The sequence below is a fragment of the Apodemus sylvaticus genome, chromosome X (genome assembly GCF_947179515.1).
Source record: "Apodemus sylvaticus chromosome X, mApoSyl1.1, whole genome shotgun sequence".
Classification (NCBI taxonomy): domain Eukaryota; kingdom Metazoa; phylum Chordata; class Mammalia; order Rodentia; family Muridae; genus Apodemus; species Apodemus sylvaticus.
Genome location: NC_067495.1, coordinates 150,017,499 through 150,036,690, shown reverse-complemented (window position 1 = coordinate 150,036,690; position 19,192 = coordinate 150,017,499). Strand labels below are relative to the sequence as shown.

The window sequence follows — 19,192 nt, the reverse complement described above, 5'->3', positions numbered from 1 at the left end:
CAATGGTCATTCTCTATGATCTGTGTTCTGTACTGACCAGATAGACTTAAAGCAAGATGTTGTGGGAAGATCTACAAGCATTTTTCAAGTCTTTGTTTTCTTTTTGTTTTTTGGGGTTTTTTTTTTTGGTTTTGTTTTTTGGTTTGGTTTTTTTTTTTTTTTTTTTTGAGACAGGGTTTCTTTTATAGCCCTGGCTGTCCTGGAACTCACTCTGTAGACCAGGCTGGCCTCGGACTCAGAAATCCGCCTGCCTCTGCCTCCCAGAGTATCTGTCCTAATTCTAAGGCTGGGGAAATAACCACAGGATGAATTCAGGGACCCACTAGACCTATCTTGTGTCAGACTTCATCAAAACTCCATAAATCACCTGACATCCCCAATCCCCTACTTTAACTGGAGGGACACAATGTTTCTTAGCATCTCCCCAAATCAGAGTCAGTTCAGAGCCAGTATCCAATAGATATCCTGTAATATCTAGTATCCTGTAAAGTCTTGATTATTTTCTCCTTCCTTCCACCCCCCACCCCCCACCCCCCCCACCCCCATGTAAATTTACCTTAGTTAAAGGCCATAGGTCCCTCTGGGAAAGGACTGGTGTGAAGTATCTTATCAAAGCTCTTCCTTGAGATAACCTGGCCATCCCTTCCTTCAGGGTGTTCTGGGTCTGCATACCGACTCAAGTCTGGAAATTGGTTTGTGGTACAAGACTCCCTTTTGCCATCATCAAATATATAGGCTTTGAGGCTTTTTTCCCACTTATACAGATCAAACAAAAATTCAGTAGACTTCTACTTCATGTCTGGAAACACCATAACTGATTAGACAGTACCAAAAGTACATACAAGTCATGCCACCATAAAACTCCCTTTGTCTTTTGGAATTTGGTTTTTTCGAGACAGGGTTTCTCTGTATAGCCCTGGCTGTCCTGGAACTCACTCTGTAGACCAGGCTGACCTCAAACTCCTCTTGCTCCTGCTCCTACTCTCTCCCCATACCTCTTCCCCCTATCTTTCCACATACTCATGGCCAGCCTCTATTCCCCCTGCCCTCTGCCTTTCTCTCAACTCCCCTCCCCATTCCCTGAATAAACTCTTCGCATACAGGAGGTAGAGTCAGAAGGATCCAAAGTTCAGGGTTGTCCTTGGCTATCTAATAAATTCAAGGGCAGCCTGAGATACATGAGATTCTATCTCAAAAAAAAAAAACTTGACAAAAATTTAAAATAACTACTTTGGGCACTGGAGAATGATCAGAAACACACAGAAGCTGGTGCTAAGTGGATCATTTGAAGAAGGAAACTTCATTGGAGTGAATTTCCTCTTTATATTGACTACTCAAGTGATAGCTATCCAGTCAGTTCTCAGTCAGCAGACAAGTTGTCTTGGATAGAAACACAGTCTTAGATTGAGAAATTAGAATTCAGAGTGAGTAGCTACCATTCTTATAATCTGAGGGTAGAAATCAGCCAAAAGAAGCTCCAGTTCTTCCTTCACATAGACTCCACCAGACTCTAGCTAAGGCAGAAAAACTGAAGAGTTTCAGCTGTTTGTTGCCTGCCAAGTTAAGACAGTTTGAAGTTTGAGTTGAACCGTGTTAACTACTAAAATTAAAAAACTAAAATGCAACCCTGTCTCGAAAAAACAAACAAAAACCAAAAACTAGAATGATTGGGCTAGAGAGATAGTTTAATATTTAAAGTGCTTTGAATTCCCCCATACCAGGGCCAGGTGGGTATAACTGCTTGTTGGTTATCTCAGACTGGGAACGCAGAATAGCTAGATTAGCTATACCCATGGGTTCTAGATTTTTATCAAGAGACCTTACCTCAATGAATAAGGTAGAAGAGCAGTGGAGGATGATTACCAACCAACCTTAGACCTCTACACAGTTGCATACATACACTCACATCCCTGCAGACACCTATACACACATGTACATACATCATACACAGATGTGACAAGAAAATAAAAATTAAGCCGGGCAGTGGTGGTGCCTATAATCCCAGCACTCTGGGAGGCAGAGGCAGGCGGATTTCTGAGTTCGGGGCCAGCCTGGTCTACAGAGTGAGTTCCAGGACAGCCAGGACTATATAGAGAAACCCTGTCTCAAAGAAACCAAATCCAAAAAATATATATAAATAAATAAAAATCAGACTTCTTTATTAGAATATAGCAGATTTCTGTAGCATAAGATAGTGCATCTCTGTGTTTAGGCAAGAAAAAATTGGGGAAATGTAACTCTTACTCAAGCAAGAGTCAACTTTTTTCCCCCATAAACAGTAGCAATTTTTAGCTCATCTGATTAGTTGCAGCTACACAACTCACTACTGTAGATGCAAATGCATCCAGCAAAGGCATGGATATAGCTGTAGCAAAAAATATTTCTACAAAAACAGTCACTGGGTCCGATTAAGCCTATAGGCCATATTCTGCTCACCTTTGTTCAAATGAAAGTACAGTCATTGGAGACTCACCCCAAGATAGCCTAGATACAGGAATCAGCAGAGAAAGATTTCAGAGTACCTATTATCAAGACTTAAAAGAAAAAGTAAATTCTGTCTGGAATGATGGAACAAATCAGTAGTCCTAAATCCATTCATATTACCAGTCGCGTTAAGCATAAATAGACTCAACATTTCTGGCAAAAAGCAAATTATAGAGTACATTAAAAAGCAAGACTCAGCCGGGCGGTGGTGGCACATGCCTTTAATCCCAGATTGGGAGGCAGAGGCAGGTGGATTTCTGAGTTTGAGGCCAGCCTGGTGGTCTACAGAGTGAGTTCCAGGACAGCCAGGACTACTCGGAGAAACCCTGTCTCGGAAAAAACAAAACAAAAACAAAACAAAACAAGCAAGACTCAAGACCAGGCAAGGTGACACATATACTTTTAATACCAGCACCCAGGAGGCAGAGGCAGGTAGCTCTCTGAATTCAAGGCCAATCTAGTCTACATATGGGCAGCAGTCAGGTATACATAGTGAGACCTATGGAAAAAAAAAGAAGGTATAGGCAGTTCAAGCTACCCAACATGGATATTGGAACTGAACTGAATCCTTGGGAAGAGCGAAAAGAACTCTTTAACTGCTGAGTCATCTCTCCAGCCCCAAGATATTTTTAATGACAAAATGAAATTGAAAGTGTAATACTATCCACAAGTAAAGGAATGTTAGGGGTGACAATACTAATATGAAAAAAAAGTAGACTTTGAGATGCAGCATGTTAACATAGATAAGGCGATATATTTTAAGAGCTGGGGATATGGCTCCATTAGCACACTTGCTTAGCATGTACAAAGCCCTGTTTCAATACCAGTACTGAAAAAGATGTGTTTTAAAATGATAAGGGTCAATTTATTATGAAGACATTAACATTCATAAATGTATACATGTCCAAGTACAAAGCTACAAATATGGAAGAAAATTATGAAGATTAAAGAAAGTATATAAACCCACGATAATTGTATTTGGGAGTTTTAATTCCCTTATTGGTAATTGATAGAACTGGAAGAAAAATTCAATGAGGATATAAAAAGTCTTAACATTACCAGTCACCCTTAATCTAATTACAATTTACAGAATAATAAATTCATTGACCACAGAGTACCCAATATTTCCAAAAGAGTATGATAAAGCTCAACACTTTATTCTCTACTGGACTATAAAAGAAGTCGTAGTAGAATTTGAAGCTTGATTTTATTCTCTAATCAGAGTAAAATTAAATTGAGAGTTGTAACTAGAAGACATAGAAAAAGCCTCAAGTATTGAAAATTAACACATTCCTGAGGGCTGGAAAGATGGCTCAGCAGTTAGGGCACTGACTGCTCTTCCAAAGATGCTGAGTTCAATTCCCAGCAACCACATGGTAGCTCACAATCATCTATAATAGGATCTGATGCCCTCTTCTGGTGTGTCTGAAGGCAGTACTCATATGAATAAAATAAATAAATCTTTTGGGGGGAGGTTGTTTTTTGGGGGGGGTTGTTTGTTTGTTTGTTTTTTGTTTTGTTTTGTTTTGTTTTGTTTTTGAGACACGGTTTCTCTTTGTAGCCCTGGCTGTCCTGGAACTCACTCTGTAGACCAGGCTGACCTCGAACTCAGAAATCTGCCTGCCTCTGCCTCCCAGAGTGCTGGGATTAAAGGCATGCACCACCACCACCTGGCAAATAAATCTTTAAGACAAAAAAAGGAAAGAAAATTAATACATTCCTAAGTTACACATGAGTCAGGAAAAAAACCCACAAAAATTAGAAAAGATTCTAGTTATGAATTACAATGAAAATAATATAATACTTGCGGAATGTGCACAAAATATCACTTGGAAAATTAACAGCTTTAATTTAAAATTTTAAAACAAAACTTGGCCAGGTTGTGGTATCACACACCTTCTTCCAAGGCTGGAATTACAGATGGGCTACCATACCCAGCTGTCTATTTATGTGGGTTTCTGGGGATGTGAACTCTTATTGTTTACTTGCATGGCAAATGTGGCAAACTTAAGGAAATCTTAATGGATATTTCATGAAAGGAATATATTTGAATCATGACATAGGAATTAGTGAATGTACATTACAAGCACACTGAAATGCCCCTGTACCCCTACTGGAATGACCAAAATTAAAAACTGATAATAAGGGATGGGGCTTTTGCTTAGTGGTATAGAGTGCTGGCCTGACATGTGTGATACTATGGTTTGATTCCCAAACAAAAAATCCCTAACACCAAATGTTGATTATATAGAGTAGGGCTGGCAAGAAAGGTGCCAGGGAACTTCCTATTGCTGTTGTTTGTCTTATGTCTTTGTAGGGGTGTCTGTTACACAGCTGCATGCACTTAGCAAAAAATCATTAGATTGTATACTTAAGATTTATACACATCAGCCGGGCCGTGGTGGCACACACCTTTAATCCCAGCACTTGGGAGGCAGAGGCAGGCAGCCTGGTCTACAGAGTGAGTTCCAGGATAGCCAGGGCTACACAGAGAAACCCTGTCTTGAAAAAAAGCAAAATCCAAAAAACCAAAAAAAAAAAAAAGAAAGAAAAGAAAGAAAAAGAAAAAAAAAAGAAAGTACTTTCCTAAGATCCAGATGTAGGGCATTTTCTTATATGGCAGGAAAGTACTTTCTTAATGAGGTTCCCTCCTCTCAGCAGGGCGGTGGTGGCATATGCCTGTAATCCCAGCACTCTGTGGGGCAGAGGCAGGTGGATTTCTGAGTTCAGGGCCAGCCTGATCTACAGAGTGAGTTCCAGGACATCCAGGGCTATACAGAGAAACCCTGTCTCGAAAAAACCAAATCCTCCTCTCAGATGACTCTAGCTTGTTTCAAGCTGACATCAAAAACTAGCCAGGACAGGGATGAAGTGATTTTTGTGATGCATTAAAAATGTATAAGACCCTGAGTTCAACCTCCAAAATTAAAGAAATCTAATCTGATAGATTAATTGATGACTGAATGCTATGCTCAGTCTTTTTTTCTTTTTTCAGTTTATTTTCACTTACTTTTCCACACCCCATCAGCATAGTGATCTTTTCTTCAGGCTTTAAGAAGCTATATTTTCATTCTTCCCATTGCTGACTCTCTTGTATAGATGAACAATACTTTTTCAGTCTGCCAGTTTCCTGTAAATGGACATTTGAGTCATTACAGACGTCTCTTCTAGGAAATGATGGCATACTGGATAATACTGTACAGCACATGTGTTGTCCCTAACCTACTTTTAATTTCTGAACTCTTGTATCTGTTTCCTCATTGTATATGATTCTCTTATGGGATTTCTCTAAAATATTTTCTGCTTTCTCTATAGAGACAGAATTGGAGTCCATATTATACTAATTTTCTGAGTCTCCAACCCTGCCCGGAAGAGCCTCTGGGATTGGAGTATGGAGTCTACATGGTCTCTTTACAAAGGGCAGGAGTTCTGTGGAAGGCAAGGCAGGTTGACAGGCATACTGTAGTTTAGGAGGAAGCAGTCTAGTTGACCCTCAGAGGCCAAAAAAGATGATCTTAACATGGATGAAGTTGGCTAAATATGCCTTTCTTGACAGTTTGTAGGTCTCTTACTGTCTTTGTTAGAGATTTCTTCCTTTTGGGATGTCTGCACTTATGTTTGTTAGTGTGAAGGGCCAGGTTGCAAATACACAGTCAGCAGAAGGGGCATGGCTCTCCACTGACATATACCTGGAGTCCACAGTGGGGCTATAAAGAGACACCATGGCTTTTATGAAGAATAGCATCTGATTGGGAGCTTGCTTACAGTTTCAGAGTCTTAGTCCATTATTATGGTGACAGGAAGCATGGCTGCAGGCATGTGCAGTGCTGAAAAAGTATTTAAAAGCTACATCCTGATCAGTGGGCCAAGTGAGACTAGGCCTTGCCTGGGCATTTTAAGCCTAAAAGCCTACCCTCAACTACAGACTCCCTCCAACAAGTAGTGTCACTTCCTGATGACTAAGCATTCAGATATACAAGCCCATGAAGGCTATTCTTACATAAATCAACACACAAGAGAAATTACTCTTTTGGGGGATGAGGACCTATTTCACAAGTTCTTAGGAATGCTGGATTTTAGCTAATCACAAGAAATCTGTCTATAATCCATTCTGAGCTCATTTCTAGCCGTAGACTACTAAGACCTAACATATGTATGTGTACCATGTCTGTGCCTGGCGCCTGTGGAGGTAAAAAAGAAGGTGTAGGATCCCCTGATACTTGTGATCCACCATATGGTTGCCATGAATTAAATCTGGGTCTTCTGAAAGAGCAAGTACTGTTAACATAAGCTTTTCCTCTGTCCCTGTCAAAGACTTTTTAGGTCTACATTTGTTCTGCATTAGCCACATCTTTATATTCTTTCTTAAGCATTCATAGTGACTAGTGCTAGTTCTAGTATCAGAAAATTTAGCCCAATTCATGTTATTTTTTCTTTTTACTTCATTTTATTTTGTGTATGCATATGTGCATGTGTATCACACCAAGTGTTTTACCTGCTGAGCCATTGTACTGGCTTTCAAATCTTATATCTGCAAAAGCAGAGATCTCTTTGTTTCAAGCTTACTATCCAGTAGTGTCCAACTCCAATACTCTCATTACCTTGGGGACATTTATAATCCATATTTGCTTGCATCTTTAATCTGGCCATGCCTCCCACTCATCTCCTTCACAGTTTCAATGCCATGGTCAGCTGTTTGTACTTGGTCAATAAAGCACCAGCTTTGGTGAAATTCAGTCATCTCCCTTGTCTGCTCCACACACACTGAATATGGTTCCTCTTTAATACATTCCAGGCAAACCTCATGTTTACCTTTCTTTGGCAGGTGTACTGGCTGGTTTTGTGTGTCAACTTGACACAGGCTGGAGTTATCACAGAGAAAGAAGCTTCAGTTGGGGAAGTGCCTCCATGAGATCCAACTGTGAGGCATTTTCTCAATTAGTGATCAAGGAGGAGAGCCCCTTATGGGTGGTGCCATCCCTGGGCTGGTGCTCTTGGATTCTATAAAGAGAGCAGGCTGAGCAAGCCAGGGGCAGTAAGCCAGTAAGAAACATCCCTCCATGGCCTCTGCATCAGCTCCTGCTTCCTGACCTGCTTGAGTTCCAGTCCTGACTTCCTTAAGTGATGAACTGTAACGTGGAAGTGTAAGCTGAATAAACCCTTTCCTCCCCAACTTGCTTCTTGGTCATGATGTTTGTGCAGGAATAGAAACCCTGACTAAGACCGCAGGTATACTCCAGTTCCCTATGTCTCTATCTGTTCCATCTCCTTTGCCCATGTCTTATACAGCACTATGAGAAATATCTGATGAAAACTTAAAGGAGGATTGTATTTTGGCTCACTTTCCAAAGTCTCCCTTCATACTCAGTGGGCTCCATTGTTTCTGGACCTGTGGTGAGATGAGCATCATGACAGAAGAGTGTTAGAGAAGTGCTTCTTCATAGTGGCCAGGAGGCAGAGGAAAGCTCAAGACATGCCCTCAGTGACCTATTTCTTCTAGCTAGATCATACCTAATAACATTTCCACTGTCTCCCAGTAATGCTGTCAAGTTATGAATCCATCAGAGTTCTTCTCACAGTCACCTCTCAGGAATTTGATCCACTATCTCAGGATCAAGGCTTTGGCCAGAGAGTGGAGAAGTAAATTTGGGGAAAGGGATATTTCCTATCAATTATAACAGGTTGTGTCATGCCTCCTCTCATCTGGTAACTGCTCTGTTAGTTTCCAGAGAGCAGGGGAACAGTCCAAAGAGAATGCCCACAGACTTGCATTGCACCTTCATGCTCTTGTTTGAGCATGTACACACACACACACACACACACACACACACACACACACACACACGTTCACTCCCCAATCTCCCTTATGATGTGAGAGACCTAGCTCTGCACTCTTGCTTCTGTTTCAGGATGTGTCTCCAGAGCTTTCTGGTATCAGGCTCTCCCTACCCCCACCCCCAGTTTGACACATCCCTAGGAATCTGTTCCTACTTCTTCGACCTCAGCGGCACTGTTTCTGGCTTTTGCTCCCTCTTCTGGCTTTACTACTTCCCTTTTCCTTTCCAGTGACACTATGCCTCTCTCCATGCTTTCCTAAGCTCTTTACTGCCAAAGCTAGGGCAGGATACATGGTAAGGCTTCATCAATAATGACCTTCATATTGTTCAGTACAGTTCCATTTGTTGCTTATATTGTTCTAGGACATTTCAGCACTATTTGATCCTAATGTCTATAGAAGTCAGTCCCTACACATCAAATGAGGTACAAGAAGAAAGGAGGAGTGGTCCCTGGTTCTGGAAAGACTCAGTGAAACAGTATTCGGCAAAACCAGAACGGGGAAGTGGGAAAGGTGGGTGGGAGGACAGGGGAAGAGAAGGGGGCTTACGGGACTTTCGGGGAGTGGGGGGGCTAGAAAAGGGAAATCATTTGAAATGTAAATAAATTATATCGAATAAAAAAAAAAAGAAGTCAGTCCCTTTCTTCTGTGAGTATCTGCATAAATGTCTACCTTCTCATGGAGCCTACCATGATGGGACTTCTTTTCCTCCAACCATAGCTTTTGTCCCTTTTTAACATTATGTAGCTGACAGTGCTTTTTTAGACTATCAGCCCATTGCAGCATATGCTACTTTAAGTCAGAGTTGTCTACTTGATTCATGATATGTCCCAAGCATCTAGCTAGACCAGTGGCTGGTATCTAATGTAGTCAGTCATTCATCCACTGCATGGGGTCAGGAGAGTAACAAGGGCTTCCTGGAGCTACCCTGATACTCCCTGTTTGATAAAGAAAAGGGCCTGTTTTAGGTCCTTGGCCCCCTCTCTATCTTCTGTTCCTGCTATCACATAGCTACCTCCCTTGTGAGGTTTTTTCTAAGTCTTTTCAAGGATCACTTTTCTACTATGACCTTCTCTGGCCACATCCTTCTAGGTCAAAGTCTTCTTTCTCCACCCCTTCACTGCCAGTCCTAACACTTGTAGCCATCTGCTACAAGCTGAATATTTTTGTTTCTATTCTCCTCCCCATATTATAGTGTAAGCCCCACGAAGGCAGGAGATTAGTGTATACAGATACTGCTATATCTCTAGTACCTAGACTTGGATATAACTATTGAATGGATGAATAGTTCTGCATTAAGACTTTGCCCTAAGGTTTTTGTCTTAAAATAATCTGGACAGCTGGGCAGTGGTGGCACATGCCTGTAATCCCAGCACTCTGGGAAGCAGAGGCAGGCAGATTTCTGAGTTTGAGGCCAGCATGGTCTATAGAGTGAGTTACAGGACAGCCAGAGCTATACAGAGAAACCCTGTCTAGAAAAAACCAAATAATAATAACAACAACAACAACGACAATAAAACAGCCTGCACTGCTATTAGTTCATCAACTTCTGGGTGGCCAACAAGGACACTATTCATGAGTTAATCAAACCTGTAACTGTGAGTCAGAGGTGCACATAAAGGGGGAAATATGAGTTTGGGGTTCTTTGCGAGGAGCTGTAAACACCTAAAGCAGAATAAATCAATGAGAATCTAAATAGCACCCACACATTCTTCCTCCTTTTAAATATAAGTGTATGATTTAACAGCACAGTTTCTTAGTTCAGCTTTGCAAAACAAGAGACATAAATTTTAAAGGATATCAGGTGCCTCTGCAATCTGTGACTTCATATTTGTGTAACAACATTTGTGTTTTGCCAACAGATGTACCACTTAACGTACCCATGAGAATAGCCTCTGTGGTTTTCTGTTTCACTAGAGGGAACTTTAGGAACTGATGAATGCCCAGAGACTAGCACTACCCCCAGCTTCAGTTCTAGGGAATTTGCCACTCTGTCTGGGCCCTGGCTAATTCCTATAGGCATTTGTCACTGCCCCTTTCTAGTACATTGTTTTGCTCTCATGTTTAATGTGTTCCCTGAACACAAAAGTGCATAGGTCACTTCCCCTATATAGGAGGGCCTGTGTGTTGAGGTACCCAACAACTAGTCAATGAAAAGAAAGTATTTGATAGACTCCCAGGATAGCTAAGAGAACAGGAAAGGCAAAAAGTGCTGTCTTATTCCTTAAAATCTGACCATTGCAGACGGGCAGTAGTGGCACACGCCTGTAATCCCAGCACTCTGGGAGGCAGAGGCGGGTGGATTTCTGAGTTCGAGGCCAGCCTGGTCTACAGAGTGAGTTCCAGGACAGCCAGAGCTATACAAAGAAACCCTGTCTCAAAAAACAAAAAACAAACAAACAAAAAATCTGACCATTGCATCTAAGCAGGTATGTCACCTGTGCTTGGTGTCCCATAAAGCTTCAGCTGCTTTCCTTCACTTGTAGATGACTGCTGTAGCTTGGAAGTGTATTTTTTCCTGTGGCTAAGTGAACTTTTTGAGTATCAGCAATTTAAACATGTTTAGTTTTATTCTGGTAAGATTGAAAAGGAAGAGTTTGGTATTAATAGATTTAAGCTTTTTATAGTTATTTAGTAAAGTACATTTTCTTTGAATAAATTATGCTGTAAGGTTACTTCCTAGGAGACATAATTTTTATATAGTACAATCTGAATTAGTTCATTTTGTTTCTTGGATTCACTAAGAACCAATTCAAAAGCTGATTTTGAGTTTTGGTTTGGTTTGGTTTTGATAATATATAGGAAGGAAATTATTTATCTTTTTTATTTGTTTTGCTTGTTTGTTGTTGTTGGGTTTTTTTTGTTTGTTGTTGTTGTTGTTTTGTAGCCCTGGCTGTCCTGGAACTCACTCTGTAGACCAGGCTGGCCTTGAACTAGAAGTCCACCTGCCTCTACCTCTCAAGTGCTGGGATTAAAGGCGTGCGCCACCACTGTGCAGCTTGTTTTGCTTTTCAATCTATGTGTATGTGTCTATGTGAGTATATCCCACATGATTGTGGGTGCTCACAGATATCAGAAGAAAGCATTAGATCCCTTGGAGCTGGAGTTACAGATGGTTATGAGCCATCCAACATGGATGCTGGGAACCAAACTCAGGTAGTTCAGTTCTGTAAGAGCAGAAAATACTTTTAACCACTGAGCCAATCCCACTTGTCATTTCCCCAGTGGGTTGAATTATAGTAATTGTGATATCTTAGTAGAAAACCAGTATTGCAAATAAATCTCACATATAGACATCTTTCTAGACTAGAGGAAGAGCAAAAATGCCACCATCCCCTACCCTTGCAGGTAGCAACTGTTTCCAGAGTCTGATATCTTGGGGGTTTTGTGTTGTTGTTATTTTGGGTTTGGTGGTATTGCATGTATATACAGGCATATCTTTAAATATTTAAGAACCTAAGACATTTTAGAAGAAATTACCATTCTAATGAATTAATGTATTAACTATCATATTTTTAGGAATTGTAATCAAAACATCTTAGTCTTAACATTGGGTAGCAAAGAACCTAATACAGTGATACCAGTCCTTGCAATTGGTTGATAACTACTTTGTGACCTTACATAAAACAGTCATGGGCCTGGCTGACATCCTCAGCCTCTTGTCAGTCCCTGATAAGGCTGACATCCCATTAGGTGATGATAGAGAGCCTTATGGTAGATAGAGGCTAACAAGAGGTATGTATTTTGTCAGATTTTACCAATATTTTTATTAGTGTATATTAGTTTTACAAAACAGTGGGGTTTCTTTATCATATTTTCACATAGATATACGTTGCATGCCTGTCATCTCTCTACCCCACTACCTTCTCTTTTGTCCCCCTCGTCCTTGTGCCCTTCCTTGGCCCAAAAATAGTACTTGATGAAGTTTTGGTTTGGGGTTGTTTTGTTTTGTACTCTTCTGCCTCTTCTCAACTCACAGCCTGCCCTACCACCCACCAGTCTTCTTCAAAACAAACTGGGTAAATAAGAAGACCACACAACCAGATGGCATGTGCTCTGCTTTCAGTCCCCCAGGCTGGACACTCAAGAGTCTTCTGCCCTTCCCTACAGTACCAATATTCAGGGAGCAAGCTGTACCATACTGCCCTTCTCTTTTTCCCATCTTTCACTTGACCCCTTCTACCACTATCCTGAATCAACACCCTCTTGAGGATTCCTGTGATCTTGTAAGCTTTCCTTCAGATACCTATCTTTCACACAATTTCTGTAGTCAGATTGATCTCTCCCCTGCTTTAAACCAAGTGCCATATTCCAGGTTTTGAAGAACATCAAGGTCCCTAATGTGACTCTTGTTTTTCTTTCTAGACTCTTCCCTATTCAGGTTAGATTCCCTCATCTCTGTATATCCACACCTCATGCCAAATCTCCTGCCCCTCTTCCAACAGCAGCTGGTTGATTGTTTCCTATCCTGTGTATCTTACAAACAGAAGGGCTATGACTCTCAACATCTTTATACCCACAGCTTCTATGTCTTTGTCTCAGCCCCTCTCATCCTGAAGGTATTGTACATGTTGACAACCTTCCTAGTGTCAGACTTGCTGTCTCCTTGACCACCTCCATTCCAGTGGCCTTAGCCACACATCCCCATACTCAAGGACTGGACATGACATAAGGACTTCTTATGTCATGACTAAAACCTATTTCACCCACAGAGCCTAACGCACCTCTTGATGACAAGGATTTCCTGTCTGTCCAGCTTGTGGTGTCTACTGCTGTTCCATGTCCCTGGAACTTCATTTGTGTTCTCTCTTCTATGAATCACACTCCTCACCATAAAAATGTGTTTTAGAGTTTCCTGTTTAGCTATGCATACCTTTTCCAGCCTCTGTCTAGTCTCTATATCCATCCCCTTTTAATCAAACTCTTCCAGCATTCTCTGCTCATGGACCCTTCCCTTACCTCCTATAATCAACTGTATAAAGGCATATACACACTCCTGTGTTCCATGAAGTGGCTGTAGCAGTCTCCAGTGGACCTTCAAGTCGTTATGGCCAGTAACAAGTCTTCTTTTTTAGCATTGTGTTCAGTTCTTTAGAAAACTGTTATCTTTTACCTCTTCTGGGATGCCACAGTCTCCAGGTAACATTTTGTGTTTAGAGAACATCTTGCTCTACCTTAGGAGTAATGCCAGTTGCTTGTTTACGTAGCTTCTCTTCAATTAATACAGCAGCTGGTGAACCACATCCCAAGCGTTAGCTCTGGCTCACTGCCTGATTTGGTTTGGTTTATTTGTGACAGTCTTGCTGTGTAGCCCAGATTGGCCTCCTACCACTGATCTTGCTGCCTCAGTCTCCAGAGTGCTGGAATTATAGTAATGTGTTACCATACCTGGCTGCCACTGCTTGGTTTTGCATATAAAATTCTACTGGAACTTAGGTCAACCATTCCTTTATGCATTGTTTTTGTCTGTGTCCCTGCTTCAGCTCTTAAGTTGAATGATTATAGCAAAGACTGTGTAGCTATCAAAATGGAAAAAAAAAAAGCTCCTGGCTCCTGTGCAAGGATGTGGATCAGACTCTGCCAATGTTCCTCATCTAATAAGAGGAGTGGGCAGGCTTCCAGAAAGATGAGCTCCAAAGTCAAAGCTCTGCCCAGTGTTTCCCCCAAGCAGAATTGCAGAGGCAAGGACAGCTGCCCCAGGTCAGATTGGCAGAAGGATTTAGTGTGTGTCTACTTACTGAGTAATTTTAGGGTTAGGGTTAGGGTTAAGGAGACTCTTGTCTTAAAAATACCAATCAGAGGGTTGGGGAGATCGATTAGCACTTAAGAGAGCTTGCTGCTCTTAAAGGACCAGACTTCAATTTATAGCACTCAACTTTAGGCAGCTTTTGTCTCCTGTAACCCCAGTTTCAGCTCCAGTGACAGCCACACATGCACAAGCCCAAACATGAACATATATATATATATAAATACATTTGTTTTTGTTTATTATCTTTAATCTTTTTTTTAACCATCCAGTTGTTATCCCCCCCCCCAGTCTGCCCTCCCAGTTCCTCATCCCATTCTTCCTCCCACCCACCCCTGTCTCCAAGAAGATGTCCCTACCATACCAGGCCTCCCCACTCCCTGGGGGCCTCAAGAGTTAGGTGCATCTTCTCTCACTGAGGCTAGACCAGGCAGTCCTCTGCTGTATATGTGTTTGGGGGCCTCATATCACCTGGTGTATGCCTAGTCGGTGGCTCAATGTCTGAGAGATCTCTGAAGTCCAGGTTAGTCGAGACTGCTGGTCTTCCTATGGGGCCACCCTCCTCCTCAACTTCTTCCAGCCTTTCCTTAATTCAACCACAGGAGACCCTGACTTCAGTCCATTGGTTGGGTGTAAATATTGCATCTGTCTCAGTCAGCTGCTTGTTGGGCCTCTCAGGGAGCAGCCATGCTAGGCTCCTGTCTGTAAGCACACCATCATAGTATCGGTAATAGTATCAGGCCTTGGAGCCTCCCATAGTGATGGCTCCCAATTTGGGTTGGTCACTGGACCTCCATTCCCTCAGTCTCTGAATTACCAGAAGAGGAGAAGAAGCCTGCTAGAACACAGAATCAAAGACCCAAGGGAACGTGAGGAAACAAAAGTTGATTATAATATAGGCTTCTCAGAGGAAGAACTGAATGAACCAATCAATCAATCAAAATGTCTGTATAAGCAGTAACTCTGACATTTTCTCTCTTCTTATGTCATTTATGAGGTCAGTCTGTAGGAAAGACACCCTACCTGGAACTTTTGACTTTACCAAGTTTGTAATCTTGGCTTGATTCCCCAGTGAGTCCTAGAGTAGCCATTTCATCCCTGTTCTGGAGCCTTTCTGGCTACTTGATGAGTCTTCCCTAGCTCCTGGCCTCAATCTTTTATGTTCATCAAAGCTGCTATTTTGGACTACCAACCATATCAGAAAAAGCAGCAGCAGATGCTTTATGCAGGTAGAGAGTCTTATCGATGGCCCAAATGTGGCATGAACAAGATACGTAGATGTTTACAGGACATTGGATAATGCATGAGCAAGTAAGCTAAGTGAGTGAGATGGAACAACACAACACATAATGTTCCTAGAAGTCTCACACTAATGGCATGTACCACCATGCCCTGGTTCTAGGATGACTTCTATTTAAACCCTGCCACTAGCTACTAAGCATTCAAGAATCATTTCTGCCACCCCACTTTACTTCTATCTAGTTCCAGAATATTTGAAGTACCTCTAAAGGAAAAGCAGTCTGGTAGCTTCTCAGGTTAAACATAAGAGTAACCATATGCTGTAACAATCACTCCTAGGTTTATAGATAGAATTAAAATGTATGTTCACATAAAATTTGTGAGTATTCATAGAAATACTATTCCTAATAGCCAGAGGATGAGAAGAATCTGTGTGTCCATCAATGGATAGTCAGGGAATTTTAAAAATTGTGTATAGATGGTATATTACTGTATGTTTATGTAGATGTGCAGATCTGTGTGGCCCTGAGTACATGTTTGGAATCTAGAAGAGAATGTCAGGTGTCCTGCTCTGTCACTTTCTGCCTTTCTCCCTTGAAACATGGTTTATCAGTGAGCTTCCTGACTGTATACCTCCACTCCCCATCACCAAGATGCAAAGGCAGGCAGATCTCTGTGAGTTCAAGGACAGCCTGGTCTACAGAATTCTAGGACAGCCAAGGCTATACAAAGAAACCCTGTCTTTAAAAAAAACAAACAGGAATAAAATTCTGATCCGTGATACTCTAAAGACAATATGCTATATGAAAGAAAAGAGCCATGAGCCACAAAAGGCTACAAAGTTTATGATGCCATTGTGAATAATGAAATATGCATAATAGGCCAAATCAGTAACTGAAAGAGATAAGTGGTTGTCAGGGACTGAAAGGAATTAGAAAGTTAGTAACTACCTATGGATACGGGGTTTCCTTTGAGAGTTACCAAAATATGCAGGAACTAGATAGTAGTAATGATTGCTAGATGCAACTAATGGTAAGCTTTATGCTTGTGTTTATTTTGCCACAGTTTTTGTGATAATGAACTGCCCTGAGGATATTTAGTTAATAATCTACAACCTGACCAAAACCCCTAGTTATTAAGCTTCTTGAACTAAATTCCTTTCTGGGGGGCTTGCAGTGGTGGTACATACCTGTTGTATCAGCACTTGGGAGGCAGAAGCAGGAGGATCATAAATTGCAGTTAACCTATCTTTAAAGAATAGCAAGAATCTGTCTTTTAAAAAGATGTGACTGGGAATATGGCTCAATTGGTAGAGTATTTTTCCTGGCATGTATAAAGTCCTGATTTTAATCTTCACTATATAAATAGGACTTTGTGGCATACACCTGTATCCCAGCACTCAGGAGATGGAGGCAAGAGGTTCAGAAATTCAAGATCATCATGTTATGTATATACATTCACACATGCATACATACATAAAAATACAGTTCAGTCTGAGCCTAGTGGCACAGGATGGTAACCCCACATACTCTGAAGGCTGAGGCAAAAGAATTACACATTCAAGGCCTGCCTGGGCTACAGAAACCTGCATTCAAAAACTTTTTTGTGAGACCCTATCTCAACATAAATTTAAGAGCTAGGGATTTAGCTATTGGTGAAGCACTTGCCCTACACGAATAAAGCCTGGATTCAGTCCCTAACATTGCAAAGAATAAATGAATATAGTATACAATTCAGTGGCATCAAGTATATTCACAGTGTTGTGGAGCCATCATATATAGTAATTCCCAAACATTTTCATCTCCCACCACCTTGTGGGGGAAAATCCTCATATCCATTTGTAATCACTCCTTATTACCCACAGCCCTGGCAAATGATGGTTACTATGGATTTGCTTGTACACTTTATTTGAATAGAATCAAATTGTGTGGACTTTTGTGTCTGGCTTCTTTCACAGAATGTTTTCTCAAGACTCATCCATGTTATACTGTATCAGAATTCCTTTCTGTTTTAATGTTAAATAACATCCCATTGTACTGAGAAATTTTTCTCCATTCATCCATCAGTAGACACTTGGATTGCTTTTACCTTTTGATTCTTAGGGGTCAGGGAGCTGCAAATATTAACATAAGTATCTGTTTGCAGGCCTATTGTCATATTTTTTTTTGTTTAGAATCTACTTCAAAATGGAATTGCTAGATCATAGGAACTCTGTATGTAACATTTTGTCCTCAGAGTTGTTGAGACTTTTTCACTACAGAACTTTTTGTGTTGTTTTGTTTGAGGCAGCCCAATCTCAAACCATGGAGGCCTTGTGTGGTGTTTTGACTTTGTGTTACTCCATTAGATAACTGGAAATGAAGAAGGCTAAGAAACATTCTCTCCTGAAATTGGCCTAGTGCATATGTACATGAGTGAAATTAGACCTAGAATGTTGCTAAATTGCTGAAATTTTCCTAGAGCACATGCAAGAGAGGGCAAGAGTTGTGCTGGGTTCCAATTCAAGTGAAAATGTTTTAGCTGGTGATTTCACCTGGCTTTTTAGTACTCTTCTTAGGGTTTCTATTGCTGTGATAAAATACTATGACCAAAAGCAACCTGGGGAGGAAAGAGTTTATTTATCTTACAGCTTAAAAGTTCATTACTCAGCTAGGACTACACAAAGAAACCCTGTCTCCAAATACAAAACAAAACAAAAGTTCATTACTGAGAGAAGTCAAGGCAAGAACACAGAAGAAGACAGAAACTGAAGTAGAGGCCATAAAGGATGCTGCTTACTGACTTGCTCCTTCTTCTCATAGCTTACTCAGCCAGCTTTCTTACAACATTCAGAACTACCCAGCCCAGTGGTGACTACCCACAGTGGCTGAGCCCTCTCAGATTAATCACTAAATAAAAAAATGTACTACAGACATGCCTACAGGCCAGTCTTATGGAAATATTTTCTCAATTGAGAGTCACTCTTCTCAAGTGACTGTAGCTTGTGTCAAGTTGACATAAACTAACCAGCACATCTTCCTTGTTTTCTTTGAGACAGGGTCTCTCTACATAATCCAAGCCAACACTGAACTTTCAGTCCTTCTGTCTCAGCCTCCTGACCATTGAATTTGCAAGTGTGTGCCACCAGCTCAGCTCCCCCCACCCCCGACCGAGCACGCGCGCCTTTGTAGTACCAGAGATAGAACCTACAACATACAGGTGAATGTTAAAAAAGCGCTCTACTGAGGTATACCCAACCCACCTCCCTCATTTTTTTTTCTGGAACAGGGTTTCTCTGTGTAACAGCTCAGGCTGTCCTGGAACTCTCTTTGTAGACCAAACTGGCCTGAAACTCACACAGATCCACCTGCTTCTGCCTCCTGAGTGCTGGGATAAAGGGTATGCACCACCATGCCCACTTCCTTACCCATTTAAGTTTAAAAGTCTTAGGAATTGTGATTAGCCCTTCCTCAAGTATGGTTGTTTGAGTGACTTAGGCTGCCTATGTTGGCCTGTTGAGTACAGAACATAGCCTCCAGGTATTGCCTCTCTTGGCTTACTGTAGATAACTGTTACTATAAAATGCAAGTAATTCTTAATGCCCAACTCCCAGGGATGTAATGATTTGGCCTCCAAGTGCAACAAGATTTCTCCAACTCTTCTTAATTTTCCTTTGCTGCATCCAGTGAAGGCTTTGACCTAATGTTTACACCCTAACTGTGGAGTAATTGAATGTTGTTTTATTACCCAAGAACATTACTTTGTTCTTTATAGATAATTAAGATCTAAGAAGGTCCTCCTATTCCAATGTGGTATGTACATTTTGGGAGTATAGGGAAATAGTTCTGTTTTTTCAATGCTGTGTATTAAACTAGGAGCCTCACACATAAAAGGCAAGTGCTTTACCC

The 19,192-nt window shown here is 41.2% G+C and overlaps 1 protein-coding gene across 4 annotated transcripts in view; it reads left to right on the top strand.

Moving 5' to 3' along the window:
* Positions 1-19,192, top strand: part of Mecp2 (methyl-CpG binding protein 2) — a 62,958-nt gene that overhangs the window by 26,842 nt on the left and 16,924 nt on the right. The window contains exon 1 of one of the 4 annotated variants that reach the window (XM_052171761.1): positions 18,366-18,503. The exons of the other annotated variants lie outside the window; for them this stretch is intronic. The gene's annotated coding sequence lies outside the window, so the exon portion shown is untranslated. Of the gene's footprint in view, positions 1-18,365; positions 18,504-19,192 lie in introns of those variants that run through there. 4 annotated transcript variants of the gene reach the window in all.